Raw genomic sequence first — 24,892 nt, forward strand, 5'->3', positions numbered from 1 at the left:
CAGTAGTTCATATTTGCATAGCAGCCTTCCACATAGGAGCAAAAGCACCCGGCAAACATTCTCATTTTTATTATTGATGGCTTAGATTAATAGAGCGCCTTTCTGTCAAAAAGCTCATTAATCCTTACACGGACTCTTGTGACACAAATAGGCAAGCAATCCATTTCTACATTTTACATATGGAGAAACCAAAGTCCAAGGACCTTTGTATAATTGCTTAGTAATGCTGTGGCTGGGTCTACAATGAAATCATAAGGAACCAAGCATTCCCCTTCCTTACTGACTGAAGCGCTATCTCTTTTACAACTTCTTACTCTGAATTACCTGAAAGTGGGGGCCTTCTCTATCTACTGGAGCCTTCCGCACCGATTCTTACTACCTCTTCTTCAAGATGGATTCTCATTGCCTCCCTCACTCTAATAGATCAGGCTGCATCCATCCTCTCTCCTCCCCAAACCAGTCTCAATATTGCTCCCAGATTCATTTTCTTCAGCCTGCTCAGAAAACAGCAGTAGCTCTTCATTGTCTATGGAAACAGACCCACATTCCTTCATAGAAGGAATTTCACAGCCTCCCTTAATCAGGCCCCAGTCTTTTTCCCTGAGATTTCCCTGAATGCCATCTCCTCTGTGCCTAGGTCACACAAGCCTAACTTTCTGAACCCCAAAACTCACTCTTCTCTTTTCTCACTCTGTTCCCTCTTCTAGAAGAAACCTTTCCAACTCCAACACTGACTACTAAAATTATCTTCACAATTCCACTCTGATGCTATCTCCTCCATGAATCCCTTCTAATACCTCAGTTAAAAATGGCTGCTCCCTCAAAGTCCACAATACCCATTTAACCTTTATCTGTTGCACTCCCCATATTCTACCTAGGGCTATTGTGACTTATGAAAGTACATCTGTCTTATTAGAATGTTCTATCCCTGACATTCACAGAGAGTCAACAATGTGTCAAGCCCTGTGACAGCTAGTAGGTAAAAAAGAGAAACAGATCTCTGCCTACACAGAGGTTATAATCTTATAGACTCTCTCATCTAGAGTTCCTCCTCTGAATGACCAAACACACTATTTCTCTGTTTTTCGAGGAATGTTACCATTCTATATCATAAAAGAGATGTTAATTCATTACATAGAGTAAATGCTTTTTAGAAGTGGTTCTCCAAGCATAGTACACAGATACCCTGAAGGTCCCCAAGACTTTTTCAGAGGGGCCCCTGAGGTCAAAACTAACTCCAAATAATATTACGACACAGTTTGCCATTTTCACTCTCATTTTCTCTCATATGTACAGTAGAGTCCTCCAGAGGCTGCGTGATGTGTGATATAACAGAAGATTGAAGGCATAAGTAGATAAGAGAATTCAGCTGTCTTCTATTAAACCAGTCATTAAACAGATTTGCAAAAATGTAATACCATGCTTGTCACTAAATTATTTTTGGTTAGTAAAAAGCAGTTTTCATTAAAAGATACATTCTAGATATTTTATTTAACATATGTAACAGTTTACTGTTGTTAATTCTTAATTACCTAAATATTTCAAATTGATATCTTAATTTCTGACATGGTAAATACCAATGGATATAATAATTGTCAAGTGTGTAAAGGAATCATGAGACCATAAAGTCTGAGAATTGCTGCACTGGGACACATGTCTTTCTGTGGAACCCCAATTGAGAATGTCTGGGCGATAGGTGAATCGTTTGTAATTGCACTGTTCCCTGAACTCATCTCTGTTAAAGCAACTATCTATCCTATGTATGAGGTGAATTTATCTCTGATGCTGCAGTGCTAGGTGGAAGCCAGTAAATACCTGAGGGAGAAAGGAAAGAAGGAAGGAAGGAAAGGAAGGAGAGAGCATGGCAGGGAGAGAGGAAGGGAAAAAGGAAGGAAAAAAGGAGGGAGGGAGGGAGGGAAAAAGGGAAGAATTGTGTCTTTTCATTCTTCAAAGATTCTACCACAGTAATCTGCCCACTGAAAATATCTATTAACCTTCATGTAAATGTGTTGTATTGATATAATATCTAAGGTGATTAAGACACCAATAGTTTCATCTGATGTGTTGGTAAATCCCAATACAGCTTAGAAACCATGATTTTAAAGGCAAATTGTTAAAGAATCCTCTCATAAATAAATCAATAAACAAGCCTTTATGCACACTAGTCCTTCACTATCAGAGGATAATTTTAGGATAAAGAAAGATACAAATTAGGGAAATAGATGCAGTCAATTTGGTTGCCTATGCATAAATTGTCTTCCTTATGGATAATAAAGTCTCAATAATTAGAAGTTACTTCCTATAACTAAAATATATTATCTCTAGATTTAGAGTGAGAATAGGTAGAATTAAGGCAAAGATAATAAAAGGGGGAGGGTCAAAGCAAAAATTGGGCATAGGCAAGCCTGTGTTCAAGATCCTTCTAAGCCTCCATCTGGCCTATTCTTTCCTTTCAGCTGTCCATGAAACAGCTTTTCATCCCTATGAAGTTCCTTCACTGACCAAGGCTACCCTCACCAAGGTACTCCACTTGGCCTGGCTTTTTGGGTATTATTCCATGCTTTAATTCAATCTATACAATTTAATCCATATAATTTGTACAGTTAAAAAGAAATTTAAACATCATCTATCACAACTCCCTCGTACACAGTTGAAATTCAGCTAGGTTAAGACTTGCCCAAAGGAATATTAATTCATGACAAAGCTGCAATGAGACTCTAATATCGAGTTTTCCAGAAACAATATAATGAAAATTTTAAAATAATCTGCTAAACCCCTAAGAAAGCACTCTCTTTCAGACCACTCTTGATTCCTTCCCCATATAAAAACCTTTCCTATATATTCCATTTCCTTAGTCTCCTATGTTAATGCATTAAGACATTTATCCAAGTGTGGATGTTATCTAGATTCAAAATCCATCAACACCAATTCACACCTTAACTCAAGTTAGTTTATCAGGTTAGCTAGCCAACCACTTTACCTCATAACATTTCTTTTTTTTTTTCTTTTTTTTTTTTTTTTTTGGCCGTTGCATGGCTTTCAGGATCTTAGTCCCCTGACCAGGGATTGAACCCGGGACCCAGCACTGAAAGCGCCAAGTCCTAACCACTGGACCAATAGGGAATTCCCATAACATTTCCATTTTAATAGGAACAGTCTTCAACCAAAGAAGTGGAAATTTCACACATCATATCTGGTTCAGAAACAGAGAGAGTTGAGAACCAGAGAGCATTTTGTCTCCTTAAAACACGACACAGCGTCAGATATCTATACTTAGGACCAAGACTAGAAAAGAAGGTCAGCATGTGAGATTTGATTGTCTGTGATGTTCCACATTGCTGACCTGAACCCTGATGGGCAAGAGCATAGTCAACAGACACATGACATGATACATTTGGCTGAAACTCATAAAAACTGAAAAACAGCTTAAATTAATTGTTTCCTACCCACTATTTCACATAGTTTTTGCCTAATACAATTTATTCAATTTTTGGGGGGGGAAGGGGAAGGGGGGGAGTGTACTATCTTTAAATCTTAATAAACTAAATTCCAAAGCAGAATTATGTGGATTCTTAAGGTTTATAAATGACTTTCTAAAAACAATACTGTCAAGGTTATCCATTCTCAAGTTTAAAGGCATTTGAAAGTGGGCCTCAAGGATTAAAAGCACCAAAAAACCAACTAGAGCTTCCAAAAGAACAACTAGAAAGAAAACTTTGAAGTATCTGGCATATATAAATTCTGGCATCTATACCATAAATAATACATTATCACATGTAATGAATACTGTTAAATTGTAGACTAAATTTTCCAGTAAGCCCTAATATGAGAAGGTTTCTTATGTTAATCACATCTTCATTAATATCGCATACTTTTATTTTAATAGTAGTTCCTCTGATACTATTTATCAGAATATGGAGAATTCTTTATGAAGAATCTGAAATATCCTAAAATTTATGCTGACTCATTCTTCAGCTAAGTTCCAGGAAAACAGTATGATTTTCCTGATCTGACATCAAATTCTTGGGACCTCTCAAATCTATCTTCCTAAGAGATATAGCTTGAGGTACCACCAATCAGTGGCCTTTAAAAGGTCTACTTATGTAGGTCTTACTAAAGTTAAATAGCCCTAAGGATTTAGTTTCCCACCTTGGTAACTTGCAGCCATGGAGAAGCAAGACAAAGCAGCACTATAATGACATATTTCTGAATATTCTCTTATTCATCCCATATATAAGATATTTGGTTCCACAAACCTGTTATGCTCACTTCTATCACTTTTTACTTTGATTATGCTGCTATCATTTCTTGGAATCCCTGTTCTTACCCTTAACTTGAAACCATATCAATGTTTAAGGCTCCATTTAGGTCCAACTTTTACCTTTAATTCTGAAAAGGATACGACATAGGAATAAAAAAGGAAGTGCTCCAGAGTTGGGTTCCCTTGGGCTACCACCACTAGCTGCATGACCTAGGGCAAGTTACTAAGCCTCCTATGTTTCAGTTTCATGATTTGTAAAATAGAAATGCTCAGTGGGATTTCTATGAAGATTAAATGAATCAGTGCATGGAAAGTGCCTTGAACAGTGTGTGGCACAAAATAATCACTCAGTAAATGTTATCCACTATTATAATCTTTATTATAACTCTCATTCTTCCCACACCTCTCTGAACATATATAGACTCATAATTCATAAGGACCTTAAACCCTAGAGGTCACTTTGGTCAATCTCCCACATAAAGTAGTACATTTGGTCAACCATGAAGACAGTTAAATACTTGCAGTGCTGGAAAGTTTGCTACTTTTCAAAAAGCACAGACTGACAAACAATCCTAATAATCAGAAAGTTCCTTTATATAAAGTGCCTACTCTCCACTCACAGGTCCGTAACTTCTGTCTCCAGTACAACTTCAAAATAAACCTGCATCCTCTATCTTCTTTCACAAAATATTCCGAACAGTCTGTGATGAGTTAAAAGGACAGTAAGACATTTTGTTTAGAAAAGTAAAACAAATTTTGGCAAAATTTACTCAACAACAATAACAAAATTAAGAAATTTTGGTAAAATTAAGAAATTAAGGTTTCTTAAATTAAGATAACCTTGCTTCTGAGGGATTTGACAACAATATTCACATTTATCACCCAATCTATTTAAAAAAATTGTAGACTCTCTGTCAGGCTGTCAGGCTGCTTTCCAGATTATATCCAGAGGTACAATATTTGGTGCATTATTTTGTAGTCTAGTTATTTCTCTACAAAGTCCCTTTGGCTATGTTTTTTCTCCTTGTAATTTTCGTTTTCCTGCCTCTGTTTCTATCTATCTATCTGTCTGTCTATCTATTTGATAGATAGATAGATATATCTTGCTCTTTCTTCTTTCTTTTGTCAACCATTCAACACATATTCATGCAGTACTACCAAGTATCAGGCACTGTGCTAGGCATGGAAAAGTCAAAGATAATTAGATTTGGCTCAAATTACTCACAGGCTAAGGTGGAGAGACAGAAACATAAACAGTTAATAAAACACACTGGTAATGCAGTGAGATAGACATGCATAGGCTACGGTGGGAACACCAGGAAGGAATGCCTAATAGAAGGAGTCAGGAAAAGTTTCTGGAAGGAGATAACATCTGATGAAGTCTAAAGTGAGTCTAAGCAGCACCTCCAAACACTAAATCACTTGAGAATCTTGTTTGAAAGATTCTGAGTCAGTAGATGTAGGTGGGACTTGAGATGCTGCAGTTCTAATCAAGTTCCCAGATAATGTCCGTGCTGCTGGTCCCCAGATCACTCTTTGAATCGCAAAGGTCTTAAACGATGAATAATGACTAAGTAAAGGAGGGGTGAGGTGAGTACAGGCGGAATAGACAGTATGAAGTATATCACAGAGGTAAGAAACACTTGAGTGCATGATAAGACTGAAGCACACTGGTGTCCCCAGGCAAGTCGAGAGATCATCAATTCCTAAACTGGAGGTTGATGGTAGTATGGTATATTTTAAGTGGAAGGGAATTTATTACATAGGCCGTAGAGCATATCAAAGTAAGCAGGGCAGTCACATGGTAACAACTGCAAATAAGAGCTGGTAGAATCATGAGCAAGAAGATAATATACTAGACTACTTTAAGTAAACCTGCTAACAATGATAATGAGGCCTAATTTTGGCTGTAGCAACAGATTTATTTCAAAGGAAACTGATGTGAGAAATGTTTAAGAGATAAAGTAGGTTGATTTTATTTTAACTTATTAATGTAAAAAATCAAGCAAGTTGCTATTTCTTTGCATTCGTTGCCAGCTTGGTGTCTATTCTTAACCTAACAGTAACATATGATCTTGAACAAGACACTTAACCTCTTTTCACACCAAGTTCCACATTTTAAAACAGTAAAGAGTTGACCCCAAAAAACACTGTGGTCTCTTTAAACCCTAAACTTTATAATACTGTGAATTAACTTCATCTCTCATTGAATCATGGAATCATAAAACATATTCTTAAAACTACCACAACACCTGGAATATAAATATACATTGTATGACTAATATTGAATCTACCTAGCCAACAGGTCTTAAAACTTGAGACTTCTAAAATCCTCCCTCTTCTTCATCCTTGACGTTCATTACTGAGTCTAGCTGCTTTGTACTTATGTCCTACTGATGATTCTTTGGTTTGTGCCCTTATTATTTTTTAGCTGAATTCCTGCAATAGCACCTTACAAGTTCTCTCTGGCTCTAATCTAATCTCTTTCCAGACACTATCCAAGAAATTGAAGAACTCCGGAGTCAGAAAGACCTGGGCTTAAATGCTAAATCCACTGTTTCATAGTTGTGTGATTGTTAGCAAGCTATTTAACCTCTCTAAACCTGAGTTTCCTTATCTATCAATCATAAGGTTGATATGAAGATTAAATGTTTGTAAAGTGCTTAGCACAGTGCTTAATACACAGTAAGAACTCAATAAATGTTAGTTATTATTTTGAAAGACAAGTCTCGTAAAGACTTGAGCAGGCACTTTACAAAAGAGGAAGATCAAATAGCCAATAAAAAATGAAAAGATGTGCTTTTTATTAGTAGTCAGCACAATGCAAATTAATACTTCCATGAGTACAATTAGGTACCCACCTGATCAGCAAATTTTAAGAACTTAAAAACCAAGTATTGGTGAGGATATAGAGCTTCTTATATATTGCTGATGGAAATATAAATTGAGGCAACCAATTGAGGAAAACATTTGGCATTATTTAGAAAAACTGAATGTGCACATACCCCCAAACTCAGGAGTTCCTTTCCTTGATGTGTATACTAGAGAAGCTCTTATACATGTATACTAGAATCTATGAGCAATAATATATGTGCATAAAAAGTATCATATATATATTTAATATTATTATATGTAAATGTATTTATTTAACATTTACTTAGTACATAAATAACTCAGGTTATTTTATATATATATATATATATATATATATATATATATATATATACACACAGACACACAGACACACACACATAAGTAATATAGAAATAATCCAAATGTCTATCATAATAATGGCTAAGTAAATTTGGATATATTCATAGAGTAAAATACTACATAAGTTACATGAATAAACTACATACATCAACATGGAAGAATCTTACAGTGTTTCACAAAATCAGGTGATTAAGAATATATCACTATATACTACTATGATTACAAGATTGAAAACCTACAAAGAAAAGTAAGAGAATAAGCGTGACAAAAGGCAGGGTAGTGGTTACCTCTAGCAGGAAAGGAAAAGCATGTGATCTTAAAGGAGCACAAAGGGCTTTCTGGGAGTCTGCTCCTTAATATGAATGGTGGTTATGTGAGGTTTGCTTTATAATTATTCCTTAAACTGCATTTGTTTTATACACTCTTCTAAGTACATGATATTTACTAAAAAATAAATTTCATCATGTCATTCTACTTAAAATCTTTCAAAGCTTCTTCATTTTGGAATAAAATACAAACTCCTTAGCTCTGTTTAAAAGATCCTTCATGATATATCTCCTGTACTCCTCTTCAGCTTTATCTCTACCACCCCCATTTATGCCCCAGCATAGTAAATAGCATCTAGTGCTCCAAACACCCAGGCTCTCTCAAGTTGCTGGGCCCTTGAAAAATGTTCTCACTGCTCCCCTTCTTCTAGCTAACCTCTTATTGCCCTTAACATTCAGCTAAAATATCACTCCCCCGGGAAGCCTTCCTTAACAAATCCCAATCCGATCTTAGACTCTCCTCTGCTGCACTTCCTTTATCACCCAATGTCTACCCATTTAATAGCAGTGGATAAGTACCACACTCTTTAGAAATAACTCCCTTTTTTAATGGCATACTTTATCATAAGTGCCACATTCTTTAAACATAGCTCCTTTAAGGCAGGTACTGTCTTTTTCAGCTGTCCCAAGAGCTAAGGATGATATCTACACCATGGATTCTCAATAAATGTTTGCTTAATGAATATATGTTTAAGATGGGGCAATATATGTTTTCTACATCACTGGGAGGCACACATAACTCAAAATATTAAGTTCAGCCATAAAAAATCACCCTTCTTTTAAATTTAAATTGTTGATTACTGGCAATTACATATGATTCTCAGTCATAACAAACACATTTAATACATAGTGATGACTATTATATCTGCTTTCTCAATATAATTTAAGCAGACTGTAATGAGAAGCATGATGTGAAGAAAGTATAGGGTTAATTTCATCAGTGCTCTGCAGTTATGGGCTATGCATTGATTCATAGGGCAGCCTACATACTCAGAGTTATATAAGCCACTAAACAAATGAAAGAGAGATATTGATCACTAGTTCAAAACAGCTTCTTTTGGAGTCTTACAAGCACCACCGTCATACTCTTATTTCTCAAAGATGTTGTTTGACGGATTATAACTAGTTCATCTCTGCTGGAATCTATTTATTATTGACATTGGTGACTATGAAGCATCAAGTATTTGATTAAAAAATATACTCTGCCTGCGTGTGCTGATATTTTATAAAATAAGAAGATTTTAAAATTATTCCAACTAGCAAAGCAACTGGATCTATTTTTAATACTGTTTTTATTAAGCAAAGAATTTGTAGGCTAAAATGTCCACAAATTGAGCTTTATAAAACTGTGATGTTGATTTCTCTTCCCTTATGTCTAAAGATCTAAATGTTATGTTAATATATATTACATATACCCTATATATACATATATATATTCCTAAAAGGAATTAAGCATTATAATTTAGCTCAGAACCAATTCTTCTACTACAGAGGATGAATCAGTAAAATATAGAATTATGCTGCAAATAATAAAAGCCACTGAAAAATACTGTTACCCAACTGTTATGCAGCCTCATGAAATTATTCATTGCAGTCACCTTACTTAAGATGTTATCATCCAGGGTGGTAGCATCATGGTGTTATACGATGCACTTATGCACCTAAAGACCTGTAGCTCCTACATGTGGTATTAATAGCACCACACCATCAGTTAAGCTTTCTGTCCTGTTGACTTTCACTTCTTTAGTTGACATTATTTGGAGCAGTATTTCTTTCCGATCTATACACTAAATCACATGCACTATTTAAATTGGTTATATAGATCACATGTTTCCTGCTAAGGAACATTTTTAAATTTGCAACTCACCACTGCTTGTATGGTTTCTCATCTACAGGAAATGGGTCTAATTCAACAGCTTCTTGCCTGAGTTGCCATAACAAAGATCTGAGATGGTCCTGCTGTTGGTGTTTCTCAAGCTAGCCTAAAATCAAAGCAAAAACACAGCCAAGTTTGATTTTAACATTTCAATAAGAATTTCACCTGCATTTAGAAAATCAAAACACTGCCAAAGACAATGGATGATGGGTGATGGGACACAGGGGGAGGGAATAAAACATCTCAAGGTAGTTCACTCTGTTCAAATTTATCACAAACACAAGAACATGGTTGTTACCAACACCAGAATAGTTGGAATTTTACAATCTGAATATAAGCCCAATTAATAATTGTTACCTTGGTTGATATGGATTGGTTTTGTGATAGGAGGCACCCTATTCAGCTTCAACTGCGACAGGTCCCTGTTAACATGTTTGCACAGTCTGCTTCTCATTTAAAAACAATGGGTTCATTTGGAACAGTGGGTTACAGAGTTATGGCTAAAGGAGGAGAAGTTTGGAAATCTCTGAAGTATGTGAAGTAAAATAAAACTACACTGAAGTTGGTCTGAAGCTAGAAAGAGACCTGTTATGTATGTTTTTCCATAATCTGATCTAGTTACAAAAGTAGTTTGCAACTTCAGTCTGTTACTGTTACTTTTCGACATTATACCGGACCGATTCTCCAAGACTGTTCCAGTTTCCAATGTTCTACCCATTATCAACCCACAGCTTTTGATTTCTAGTTTGGAAAAGTATGGTCACCATGCCCCAAATAAACGTCCTCTCTGCTCCAAATAAGAGTCCCTTTCCAGGCCAAGTGCTTACAATTGCTGCTGCTGGAATTCCTCCCACACCACATCTTCCTGCCCTCCCCGCAACAATCCCAGTGTGGCCTACCACCATTTCAGAGGAGGTAAATGTCTTTCTCCTCTGAATTCCTATTATATGTACTGAGTATGGACACTTGATCATATACCATCTTTGTTATTTAACCTCATCTCCCTAAATGACTATAAGCTCCCAAATGGCAGAAACTGTGTTACAGTTTCCCAAACTCTTTCACCCATAGTATTTAGAGAACTATGTGCATGGGAGACATTCGTTCAAGGAATATTGATTGTGCCCCTACTATGCACCAGGCAGACACAGTCAATCCCTGACAGAGATTATAATTTAGTAGTGAATACAGGAAGCCCCAGAATAAGCAATTACACACACACACACACACACACACACACAATGTAGAAAAAATCCTGTTTATTATGGTGCATATGGGGTTTTGGAGTAACTATGGGTTAAAAACGTTTCTAAGGAAACTTCAGTCCTTTCTTTTTCCATTCAAAACTTTAATTTCCATTCCTAGGAGCATTAGTTCTATAAGCCTATGAGTTTTACATCTCATAGTCACCAGGGATAAGATCAGTGAGAAAGGCCATAGTGGCTTGTTATGAATCTAAAATGTCAATTCAACTAGAAAATCCTTTATCAAAAATAATCCTAAACTTGCAGTCCACTTTTCAAACTAAAAATGTTTCTTTCAATTTAAGAGTTTTCAATATCACCTGAAGTCTCCATTTAGAGTTTCTACCAAGATTCACAATTAGAAATGGAGTTCTCTTCCATTAAATAGAGGGGAGAGAAACAGAACCTGAAACATAGAGATTTTCTCATAACTTGGTTACGAGAATATGTACAGATAGGTAAATTTCTGAAAATCCAAGCTCCAATTCTAAATTACAATTTCTCTTTCAATCAATATGCAGCAAGATCTTTTATCTGAATCAGCAGCAGTGTCTCATCTCAGACTTATGTAATGCAACAAATATCTCTAATATGCTAAAAAAAAATGGATTTTGTTCTTTATCAATAAGCATCTCCCCCAGTAGTCTATAGGCCCAACTTTTTGCATGAATCCTTGGTCCTCAGAAGAAGGTGTAAGAGACGCAATCATGGTATGGTAGGAAGGAAGCACTCAGCCTACAACAAATACAGCATTGTACTCCTTTCTTGTCATTCCTGGACACTTTGTGCCTCTTTTTTGCATAAGTGTTGCAGTGTCCAACCAAAAGCTTAAAAGAGACAGCAAGAGGAAATAGTAGGGGCAACAGAGAAAGAATTTAAAATGTCAATTTGTTACTTCTTATTCTAATTGAAGGAGTCCATTATTCTCATTAGCACCTAGGCAATCATTCAATTTGAACACACCAATTCCATGTAAAGTCTTATAGCTACAAATGTGACCTGCAGCCAGAAGTAGAGCAGGAAGGGAGAGCATCTGCCCTCATATTTAACAAGAAAAACCCAATTCGTCTTTATCCATCATCAGTATTAAAAGACTTTTCCACTAAGATTCATTTACATAAAGTCACACACACATGCACAAAAAAAACCTTTAAATATGGGAGGCTTTACCTTTAAATATGGAAGGCTTTTTCACATTACTTTAATTAGGCAGATTCCTTTTGCTCATGATATTTCTATAGGATACACTAACAAGGGAAATCCCATGAATTTTCCTGTAATTTTAAAATCTACATATATTTTATGGCATCTACCATCAATTCTCAGTTCATTTTAACCTTGAAAATTATTGACCGTGTATTCTGAAACCATTAAATACAAATAGCTGCAGACGTACCAGACAATGACAGCAAAAACACACTTGGTCCCTCTGGGATCTGTTCATGAGCCCCAGCTTCCAGCATGGCAAACACACTCCTCCCCACAGCAGATGCTGTTCTGGGGCAGGCAAGCAGGAAGCCGGAAGCAGCTGATTTTTCCCACTCTGCATATCATTTCTTACTGCCCATCATCAAGAATCTTTTTACCAAAACTGTGAAGATTTTATAACACCAGGAGATTGTCAAATTAAAGATTCCTTGCAATAACAAGAGGGAGTGATGTACAAATGAGGAAGCATGAAGACTCTTTAATACCTAAGGTCATACCACCTTTGTCGTTGGATTTTCCAGTGCTGTTGTGAAGGAGAGAAAATCCAGTTTGCTTTTTGTGGTAAAATAAGCTAATCTAGGACTTTATATCAATTTTAAGAGTGAGATCAAGGTAGAGGGAATACGTACCAGAGACAGCAAAACTGCTACATCCAAACTGTCCGGCCCCAATAATCCAATGGCTCCAAAGTGGAGTCGGAAGCTTGCGAGCTCATTCATGGGCATGAGCATCACTGTCTATATTTATAACACAAAAATTCACCCAAGGCAGAAAATTTACAGAAGCCTCTCTGAGAGCAATGGCCTTTCCTGCAACCATTTTAATACATGGATCAGCATTCTGTGAGGTCTTTCAGGGTCTGACAACTAGCAGACTAGGGACAGAGGGAGAAATTGGATATTGGGTTGGCAATGCCTGGTGCACTTAGACCCAATTTCCTTCTGTCTGAACTGTGGCCTGTCCCATAGGACTTAGCCTGACTCTATCCAGTTTGTTCATAAAAGTTACTGTCAACACACCAAAGCAGGCAGGGCTGCTGTAAAGACACTCTCAGGCTCTGCAGCAAAGACAGCCCATGTAAACAACCTTGTGATTGCTTCAGAGCCAACTGCCATGGGATAAGCCATTCTTTTTCTGTGGTTAAATTACAGTACCCTAGGAAATTATGCCTTTAAGGGGGTAAAAACAGAGACTCAGTCTCTAGACTTAAAGGGAGAGGGAAAAAAGAAATATATATATGTAATTTTCTTTAAATAGCTCTAGTCTTGATTTACTTGAAGATTTTCCAATAAATCACATTTATTTTGCTGCAGGCACAAATACATAAATTCTGCTAAATACATTGCCATGCTCATTTTTGATGATATATCTTTTTCTCCCAAATGAGCTCTGACATTTCTAGGGGACACAGTATCCCAGTACAGAGTACCTGGGAACCATGCCATGAAGAAAAAAAAAAAAAAAAGTCTGCCTGCTGTGACTAGATCACTTTCTTAAAGGGACCCCTTACCTATGCAACTGCAGTGCCAGTGTTTTATCTCTAACCTGACCCCCGTTCTGTGTTCCTCTTCCCAGCCCAAATTTAGCCTAGAGCGTCTCTGCAAGAGTAATGCCATTAGTTTTCCAACTAAAAATACCACTCCTGAACTAAAATATGTAAATATGCCCCAAAATACTTATTTAAGCTACATCTCTCAGGAAGTAAACTTGAATAACTTAAACTCTGCATAGCTTAAAGATGTGATTTTTTTAATATTTTACGGAACCCATGGCATTTCTTAGATCTGGGACTGAGGTCAGCACTTCTAACAAGTACAGCTGTTTCTCATTCTCTCTCTCTCTCTCTCTCTTTCTGTCTCTCTGGTTTTCTCTTCCCTTCTGTAGCTCTGCATTGGTCTAAAAATCCCTGGTCACAATAAAAATGCTCCCTCCCACCCTCTGCCAAACCTCACTCCAAACAGAAAGGTTTCAACATGCCCAAGTCTGGGGAGAGATGCTCCGCAGAGAAGGAAAGGCTGGTGGCTTCTTGCCTCAGAGGTAGTTCACTTCATTAACCTCCTATCCACCTCATCTCTGCCCCCCTCTTCCATGCTCACTCTCCCACCCCACCAGAAACAATCAATAGACATCACCCCCACCCTCCAAATAAAACAGGTTAGAACCCAAAATGAGCAAAGAGCCACCTACCATTCCGTGCTTGAGAACTACGATCCTGATCCAGCAGTGTTTGCCCCAGAAATCCTCCCTACTTGTTTTTCATTAACCACATTCCAAACTGTAATAAGGAATAGATTCTTTGGAGGTGGGGAAATTGTTTAAAATTAATGATGGACAGGTGATTTCCAAGAAAAGCCAATCCTAAAGTCACTCAAGCCCCTAGGAATTGAGGGGTGAGGAGAAAAAAGGAATAGAGTAAAAATGAAAAAGGAAAGGAAAAAGGTAAGCATATAACAAGCACCAACCACCCCCATAAAAATAAAAAGAGAAGGGGAGGTTTTAAAAAAAGGAGAAGAAGAAGAAGAGTGGCTTGCTGAATCACCCTCTTTCACTGTCTGGAAACCATTGTGCAGCGTGATGCTGCCTGTACCATTGTGGAACCTACCAGAGGAGACAGACAGAGGGCTTGGGGAATGGGGTTGCTATGGCAACCAAAAGGAGCACACGTGACGTCAAAGCCCAGAGAGGTCTAGGGAGGGGTAAGAGGGAGAAAGGAAAAGAGGAAAAAGTCTATGTGCGGCTACAGCTACTGTGTTTTCCAATGAAAAGAGGACCAGGTAAAGTGGAAAGGGACAGGGTTCGTTGGCAGCTATTATTAGCAGCTACGACATCAGGCAGCCAGTCTGCACACCGGGGAGCTGCACAACCGGGAGAAACAACCCCACTCCATGCAGCCCTGGCTCAGCACACAGCAGGGCTGAGAAACAAATTCTTGCAGACCAAAACACCATTGGAAATATAGTCAATCTGTGCTTTTCAACTAGCTCAGCTTTTTGCAGACAGCACAAAGAGAGATATGGAGTATTTCTAAATGTCAAAGCAAACAAGAATGTAATAACCTCAGAAGCGAAGTAAGCATTTGGTTCCCACCTGGACTGCAGAGGTCATTTGAACGGCACAATTCCTCTTCTCTGTTTCCTTATCTTTCATAAAAATCCTGAATAAATACCCACTAAACCAAACTCAGCAAACTGATTCTTAGATTGTAATTTGAATGTGGAAAGAAAATACCAATAATTTGAGTTAACAAATGAGGGTTCTTTTTTTTTTAATTGGGATAATTCTTTAGGAAATGGATGCAAATTGCTAGAGTACTATTTGGGACAGACAGCTCAATTTTATTTAAGTAATCTGTCCTGTCTTTGACTGTTAGAGTATATTTTTAAGTCTCCATATAGTTTGCTAAATGTTAAATATAGATGTTTAAATATAGATGTCATAGGGCTTCCCTGGTGGCGCAGTGGTTGAGAGTCCGCCTGCCGATGCAGGGGACACGGGTTCGCGTCCTGGTCCGGGAAGATCCCACATGCTGCGGAGCGGCTGGGCCCATGAGCCATGGCCGCTGAGCCTGTGCGTCCGGAGCCTGTGCTCCGCAACGGGAGAGGCCACAACAGTAAGAGGCCCGCATACCGCAAAAAAAAAAAAAAAAAATATATATATATATATATATAGATATAGATGTCATAGGTTCTTAAATATAGAAGGTTAATCTATAAATATTAGTTTTCTAGAATGAGAGCTCAGAACAGTGGACTACTTCCACTATTCTTTTTTAATTACCAAAATTTTTTAACTGTTTAAAAATATTTTTCTACTTAAGGGAAATTTTCAATACATATATGGCCTAACCAGCCTCAACCCCTGGGCTTCTCAAGTTACATAATTGAATCAAATTCCTTTTTTGCTTAAACAACTTTGCGGTAGGTTGTCTGTCAATTGCAACCAAGTAAGACTGAGTTTTATACCACTCTACACTGTATTTTGGAACTAGCATACTTACATGAATAAGGAGCTTCTACCACATGTTAACAGAAAGGATACAACATGCAAAAAACATAAACCAAGCAGTGACTGTAGACACAGAAACACATCATAAAACCATGCAGGACCACATCAGGTTTTGTGTTGTTGCTGCTGCCATAATTTCATTAGGAGGGAATCTAGAAAAAAAGTCTTGCATGAGTTTTCTTTTTCATCCAGTGGATATGTTTTTGGAGGTTGCCTTGTTCTAATTTCAAGTTCAACAAGAAGCAGGTGATTATTAACTTTTAGTCTTGGCAATGGGCCTACCTACAAGACAACTATGTCTCAAGCAAAAATATGTATTGATTAGCCAAATAACTTTATATAGCACAATGTAATTGGCATTCCAGCTTTTAATTTACTTTATTCTAAGTTTTGATATCAGAAGTCAATTCCCAATAACTGGATATCAGTGAGGAAAAAATTAACTTCAACTCCTCACGTTGCAAACACAAAAATTAATTCAAGATAAATTTTCACTGAAACATGAAAGCCAAAATCTATAAAGCTATTAGAATAAAATGTATCTTTTAGAAGAAAAAATAGCTTTCTGTTCTTGGAGTAGGCAAAGATTTCTTAGGACACAGAAAGTACTCACTGTAATAGAAAAAAAATAGACTTGATCAAAATTAAAAGCTTCCAAGGTAACCATTAAGAAAATGAATAGACAGCCACGGACTAGAAGGAAATACTCTTGATAAACATATCTGAAAATATTCTTGATATTCACAAACTCTAGATTATATAAAAATATCCTACAACTCAATGATAAAAACAATTTTGTTTAATGGGCAAAAGTCTTGAGTAGGACTTGACAAAGGAAGATATATAAATGGTCAATAAGTACATTAAAAAGTATTCAGTGGAATTGGTCATCAGGGAAATGCAAATTAAAACTGCAGTAAATGCCATTTCACACCCACAAAAAATGGCTAAAATTGGAAAGACTAACAACACTAAGTATTGAGTAGGATACGGAGAAACCAGAACTCTCCTACATTACTAGTGGGAGCATAAAATGGTAAAACTACTTTGGGAAATGGTTTGGTGATTTTTAATGGTAAACATACACCTACAGTATGACAACAAGATAGTCATCTAAGAGAATAGAAACATTTGTCCACCAAAAAAAAAGTTATACATCAATGTTTATGCCAGCTTTATTGATAATTGGTAAAAACTGGAAACAACTCAACGTATAGCAACAGAAGAATGGATAAGCAAACTATGGTATATTCATATAATAGAATACTATTCAGCAATGAAAAAAGAATGACAACTATGAATAGGCTGAAACCATTTACTTTTCTTCTATTAGGTGTTAATTCTTGAAGGTACAAGTGACAGAGTGATAGATGCCAACATTGTATTGGGGTGTGTTTTACTATTTAGGGCTTTAATTCTCAGCCTACTCATTTCAGTATATTTAGATGATTAAAATGTTCTTTTAAATCTATTTTATACACCACAGAAAAAATAATTTCCTAAAATTAGATCATTTAATATAAGTTAGTTTAAAAAAATGACACCTAAATAGATCCTACTCCTTACTGGATAAAACCAAAACTCATCATTTAAAGTCCTCAATGAGAGGATATTACATTTTCAGAATGAACTATGGAAATATGCAACAACATACATGAATCTCAAAAACATGCTATGTGAAAAAAATGAGACAAAAGAGAGTATTTACTATATAAATCCATTTATATAAAGTTCTAGAACAGAACTATTCTATGGTGATAGAAATCAGAACTATGATTGTCTGGGGGAGCCACACAGTTGAGGGAAATTTCTATAGTGATGAAAATGTTTGACATCTTGACAGAGGTGTGAGTTATTACATAAATGTAATCATTTGTCAAAACTCTTCAAAGTCTAGCTCTTAAGATCAGTGCCTTCACTCTGTATAAATTAAATAGCTGTTTTTAAAAAATTAAGTCAATTCCCAAGAAGAAAATTGCTGAGTGAACAATAAGTTAGAGTTTCTAAACTTGCAAATCTGGTCCTATATCTTGAGTCTTGATTTTGCAAAGCCAAGCAGACCCAGCAATAGGAAGGGCTAGACTCAGGGTCACCAGGATCTTAAGAGATACAGCAACCCTGCTGAAGTGAGGCAAACAATTGACGGAGGTGTACCTAACAAACAAGAAATGAGAATTCAGACATTAAAAAAGAGATTTTTTCAGAGAAGCCTGGCAAGAACTAGATTCCCAGGTTCCTCTGTAAGGACTATAATTCAATGGCAAGACTCAAGACTGAAGGAAATGAAGATGCTGAAGACCTGGCTTTACAAACAGTAAATGGCAAAGGACTCAGGAATAAGGGAGCATAAAAGAATCAAGTCAGTGAGATTGGACTGCTAAGTAAGAATTCAATTTCTGAATCTAAGTTTCAAGTTCTTCCATGGGGGGCTAGCATTAAAACCAACTACAGTACTAAGGTTTCTTATCAAAATCAGACCCAGAGTAGAGAGACCAACTACTCTTCATTTGCCAAGGACTTCCCAGGTTTTAGTACGTCCCACATCCCAGGAAACCCCTCAGTCTCAGGCAAACCAGGAAGGCGGACCACCCTAGCCCAGAGTCTAGAATGGACTTGAACCCTCAGATGAGAGTTAAATGTTCCACCTGCAAATAAATTTACAGAAGAAGTCAAAGAGGTCATTATAACAGTGACGCTGCTGAAGAGGAGTGTCACCTAGCTACTCTTTCAACAATTAGATATTTAGGTTATAAATTAGGATGCTGGCAAGAGGATGCAAATGGTTTGATAAACACAAGCAAAATTATAAATGAACTGAGGAGTGAATGAATATTAGGGGAATTCAGAGAGTCAGTGTTGACTCAGATTCACTATCATTTCAACATATATAATAATGTCTTCTCTCAGAAAGTCAGCCATGTATCTTTCATGATGTTTCCACCTGGGGAACACTTGTCCTTTGCAAAACAATTCCACAATTTAAAACTTTCAGAAACAGTATCTCCCTTTTGGAAAGTCATATTGCACATTACTAAATTAAAAGCACTGAGAAACCTTGAGGTTAAAAAAAACTATTTAAATTTCTTAAAATTAAATCAAAATTTATATCTCAAAATAACTTCCACAATGCAATTTTTAATTAATATCTTGTATCATTCTACTTGGATATGAAACACATAACCAACAGTTTACCATGGTCATAATAATCTTCAGTGTAGTGAACTTAAAATATCAATGGTTCCTCATATAATCTGATTTCATTTCTGGGTATTTAATTGAAGAAAACAAAAACACTAACTTGAAAAGATATATGCATTCCCATGTTCGTTGCAGCATTATTTATGATAGCCAAGATATGGAAGCAACCTAAGTGTCCACTGATATGTGAATGGATAAAGAAGGCATGGTATATATATACACAGTGGAATATTATTCAGCCATAAAAAGAATGAAATCTTGCCCTTTGTGACAACATGGATGGACCTTGAAGACATTATGCTAAGTGAAATGAGTTAGACAGAGAAAATACATATGATCTCACTTATATGTGGAATCTAAAACAAGCAAATAAAAAAGCTCATAGATAACAGAGACAAGATTGGTGGTTGCCAAAGGCAGGGGGGATGGGTGAAATGGGTGAAGGAGATCAAAACATACAAGCTTCTAGTTATAAAATAAATAACTCATGGGGGATGTAATATACTGCCTAGAAACTATAGTTAATAATACCATATTGCATATTTGAGAGTTGCTGAGAGAGTAAATCTTAAAAGTGATCATCACAAGAAAAAAAATTCTGTAACTATGTATGGTGACAGATGCTTGCTGCACTTATTGTGATCATTTCACAATATATTCAAGTGTCAAATCATTGTTGTACACCCAAAATTAATGTAATGTTGTAAGTTATACTCAATAAAAAATAAAATTAAATTAAACCTAATGGTTTTAAAAAGAATAAATTTTGTGGCCTTTCAATGTCACAGAAAGAGAAGGAATCTACTTCTGCACTCCCTTTCCTTTTTAATTAACAGACTTTATTTTTTTAGAGTAGTTTTAGGTGTACAAGATGATTGAACAGAGAATTCCCATATACCCTGCTTCCCTCCCCACAGTTTCCCCTATTATTAACATCTTGCATCAGTGTGGTAAATTTGTTACAATTGATGAACCAATATTAATACATTTATCATTAACAAAACCCATAGTTTATATTAGGGTTCACTGTCTTTCACAGTTCTACATGTTTTGACAAATGTATAATGTCATGTTGCACTCACTTATAATTTTCTTCTTGCTTAGGAGTCAATTTTACATTTGGGAAACAACTGTGTTCACATCAAAAGAAAGTAGATAAAATTGGTCCGCTGAAAGTTTTTCCTAGTGGACAGAGCACTATTGTTAGAATTCAGTGGCAGAAAATGTATTTTGAACCAACTTTTATTAAGCTTATAAAAGCATTGATTTTTTTTCACTGGCAACACCCATAACTAGCTAAATTATATCCCTTTTTGGTTAAACATACTTTGATTATAAATGCAGAATATCTGCTGCTTGGAAAACGGTAGCTTTTCAGTAGCCTGGTAGACTTTTTTGAAAGTCTGGATTTAGTTTACAATGATTATGGGGGGATGGAATTCTATTTAAAAATAATATCAAAGTAGCTTAAACTTCCTCAGGTAGCAACAGTTTAAAAAATCTAATTAGAGGGCTTCCCTGGTGGCGCAGTGGTTGAGAGTCCGCCTGCCGATGCAGGGGATGTGGGTACGTGTCCCAGTCCGGGAAAATCCCACATGCCCTGGAGCGGCTGCGCCCGTGAGCCATGGCCACTGAGCCTGTGCGTCCAGAGCCTGTGCTCTACAACGGGAGAGGCCACAACAGTGAGAGGCCCGTGTACTGCAAAAAAAAAAAAAAAAAAAATCTAATTAGAGTATTTGTCTTTTGAACAATCATGTTAATAGAAAATTACCTTTTCTTAGATCCCAGCAGAAGCTGGTGTGTGAGATAAAGAAACAGTTACTCTTGCCATACATCCTTAGGTTTATGCACACTTCAATCCATGTACATCTGCAGCAATTTCAATTTTCCTCATCCTTGGTTCTGCTGCAGTGCCCAGAGGCATGACAGAAGCATGGAGATACCATAGATCATATTTGAATCTGGCCTAGAAATTCAACTTCTTACAACTCTGCAGCAATTCGTATCTTCATTAAAAGGACTATTCTTTTTTTTCAGCTTTATTGAGGTATAGTTGACAAATAAAATTATAAGATATTAAAGGTGTACAGCGTGATGACTTGATGTATGCATACATTGTGAAAGGATTCTCCCCATTGAATTAAAACTATCCATCAGCTCACATACCATATTTACCGATTTTTTTTTAGTGAGAACATTTAAGATCTACTCTCAGCAAATTTCAACTATACAATACAGTGTTATACACTACAGTCAGCATGTTATACATTAGATCCTCAGAACTTACTCATCTTATTACTGAAAGTACGTATCCTTTGACCAACCTCTCCCTATTTTCTCCACCCCCCAGCCCCTGGAAACCGCTTTCCTACGCTGTTCCTATAAGTTCAATTTTTTCAAGCTCCACATATAGGTGATATCATGCAGTATTTGTCTTTCTCTGCCTGGCTTACTTCACTTAGCATAATGCCCTCAAGGTCCATCTGTGTTGTTGTACATGGCAGGATTTCTAAAAGGGCTGTTCTCCACTGACTCTGACTTGCCACCACAGTGCTCAGAAGGTAAACAGCCACTGAGGCAGACCAAGAGACAAAATACAAGCCCAATTTTTTGTAACTTAATTTAAGATAAAAGGTTAATAATATCCTTTTTATAGATATAGATCCTCTTCACCACTAAATGAAATTTCCTAATATTAGAGAGCCTATTTTTAAACACTGATGTGAGAAGATTTTTTTAATCACCAAATTAGTTAGTGAATTCTGGGTCTGTGCAATAGAACAATAGGCTACATAATAGTAATGCATAGTGATAGTATCTTAACAATCAAAAGAATGGTAATCAGAGTTAATAATATAATACAGGATTTGATATATTTGGTCTTATATTTTTAAACCAAAAAATCATCAGCATTAACTTGTATATACAGCTTATGCCTGCAAGACTTTCAAATTATTAACCAAAAAATTCTGTGTATACTAACCATGCCATTTAACCTTTATTGGAATGTTATATTCATGAGGGAGACAGGGAAATAGGAATCCAATTTTGAAAATTATCTAAATTTACAAAGATATAGGAATGATGATAGTATAAATTCAATGAAAGTCTTGTGTATGTACAGGAAATTTTTAAAATTATAAAACAAAGTATAAATACTTTTAAAGCTTATTTGGAATACTGGATAGTGGAAAGAGTATTGGACTCACCAACAGATTCTGTTTAAATCTATTGTTCAAATAGCTACCCTGTTTCCTGTCTGTGTGACTTGTACAGACCACATAGCCTCTCCATTTCTTTTTTTTTTTTTTTTTAATCTGCTTTATTTATTTTGCGGTATGCGGGCCTCTCACTGCTGTAGCCTCTCCCGTTGCAGAGCACAGGCTCCGGACGCGCAGGCTCAGCGGCCATGTCTCACGGGCCCAGCCGCTCCGCGGCATGTGGGATCCTCCCGTACCGGAGCACGAACCCGTGTCCCCTGCATCGGCAGGTGGACTCCCAACCGCTGCGCCACCAGGGAAGCCCACCTCTCCATTTCTTAATTTAAACATCGACATAATGGGTGTAATAACTTTGGCTTCACAGAATTTTTGTGAGAATCAAAGTAAATGACATATATGACAGTGCCTGGCACAACCCTTGGCACATGACAGTCAATCAATATTCAACTGAATCCATCTGCAGTAAGAAAGATGTAACACACACTTAAATTTAAATTTCCTGGTATGACTTTGTAAGCTATGAACATTGTGCAGTGCCCCGGAAGCATTCATCTTCTATTGCTTGATAATGTTCTTAAAGTAGATACACATGAGGAGGTGCAATTGATCATATGCTACTCTGCAGTGTTGAAGCAGCACTATGGAACTAATAATAAACTTGAAGGAATTTGAGCCTACCTGCCAGTCTACACTTGAGAAAGTATTCAGGACATCAGCAAGCCTCCCTGAAAATTTCCCAGAGAAAATTCAGCTACTTGGTCAGCAGATATTCAGAGATATACTCTTTCAAATATATAGAAAGAAATAGAGAACCAGATCAAGAAAACTAAGCAAAAATAGTACAGCTGTTGGAATTGCGTGACATTCTTACAATTTAATTAAAATCAATTCAGTTAGCAAATCACTGAGTAGCATATAAGTACAAAACACTGTGCTGGAGATTTGAAAAAGAAGCCCAAGACATGGTGACATTAAAAAGAAGCTCATGATCTTATTGCAGAGTCAAGACTGGCCCACTAGAGAAAAAAAATCTCTAATAAGTCCTTAAGCATAGGATAAAAAAATGAAGTCTCTAGTTCAGAGAGGGAAGACCACAACATGGGCATCCATGCTGAAAACATGGACCTTAAATCCTGTATATGTTGAGAAGAAGCACGGTCCAATAAAAATGGAGATCTAAGTTCTAGTTCCACTATGACTGACAACCCAGAAGATGTTGGGCAGGCAGGTGCTCTCTATATTTCAGTTTTTCAACTGTAAAATATTGGGTCTAGATTACATGATAATTATAGTTCTGTAACATAATGGAAGAGAGAGCCTTAAGATGATTCTTGAGCAATGAATAGAATTTGGACAGTTGCAGATTTAAGGAGAATGAATTTAAAAGTGAGGGAAAACATATCATGTTTGGATGAGAGTAAAGAGATAATACTTCCCTAGTTGAAGGGAGCAGGAAAGTAGCAGGAGAAATGGAAAATCTTCAACCAGATTGTCTATGGGGCAAAAGATGCAAACCACACATTTATATTATAAATGAAAATGTAAGGCAGAGAGAACAGGATACATGGCTGAAGTCAGTTCTGGCTTTTTGAGTCATTTAATAAATATTACTTGACAATGATAAAGTCATAGTTGCTATCATTTTTATCACTGTTATCACCAATATCATCACAAACATCTTTACTATAATACTAGCTACTATCTTTTGAGAACACACTCTGTCCCAGGCACTAGGCTAGATTTACAGACATCAGCTCCAAACTCACAGCATTTCTTGATCACTATCTCACTAATATTTATTGATCATCCACTGTGTGCTTGGGCCCATGCTACATGACCACAGTCCTCACTACTGTCCCATCAGGTAGGTAAGATTATTACCCCTACATTATAGATAAGAAAACTAAGACTTAGAGTTTAAGTCAATTTGTCCAGGATCACACAGCTAATAACTAGATGCACCAAAATTTAAATGCATGCATATCTGACTGAAGTTCCTACATTGAGAGATTAAGGGGGAAAATGCTAGTGAGCTTAAATTATAAAAGTAGTATCCTCCAATGAGGATACTACTCATTCAAAATGGGAGCACTAATCATGTCCTTTTGTTATTGTTGCCTTGTGTAGTACATATGGAAAACTGGCACTCAGGGCAATACAACCTGTGAGCAGAAGCAGAGAAACCCCCAAGAAGGAAGGCAGAAGAAGACCTTCAAGGATGTAGTGTAACAGTGTAACACAGCTTTTTAAAAATATGATATGACTATGAACTACTGAGAAACAGCAGCAGCTAATAGAACACCTGGTGTTCCTCTGTAAGGAACATGACTGCTCTTTTT

At 36.7% G+C, this 24,892-nt stretch overlaps 1 protein-coding gene across 4 annotated transcripts in view; it reads right to left on the bottom strand.

Moving 5' to 3' along the window:
* The window catches only part of MAPK10 (mitogen-activated protein kinase 10), a 619,297-nt gene that overhangs the window by 331,316 nt on the left and 263,089 nt on the right, over positions 1–24,892 (bottom strand). For 2 of the 4 annotated variants that reach the window (XM_032633624.1, XM_032633626.1), the window contains exons 1-2: positions 14,317–14,775; positions 9,668–9,782 (exon numbers count right to left, since the gene is read on the bottom strand). The gene's annotated coding sequence lies outside the window, so the exon portion shown is untranslated. Of the gene's footprint in view, positions 1–9,667; positions 9,783–14,316; positions 14,776–24,892 lie in introns of those variants that run through there. The other 2 variants (XM_032633623.1, XM_032633622.1) reach the window with 2 other exon arrangements.

This window comes from Phocoena sinus, chromosome 5, assembly GCF_008692025.1.
Source record: "Phocoena sinus isolate mPhoSin1 chromosome 5, mPhoSin1.pri, whole genome shotgun sequence".
In the NCBI taxonomy this organism is placed as follows: domain Eukaryota; kingdom Metazoa; phylum Chordata; class Mammalia; order Artiodactyla; family Phocoenidae; genus Phocoena; species Phocoena sinus.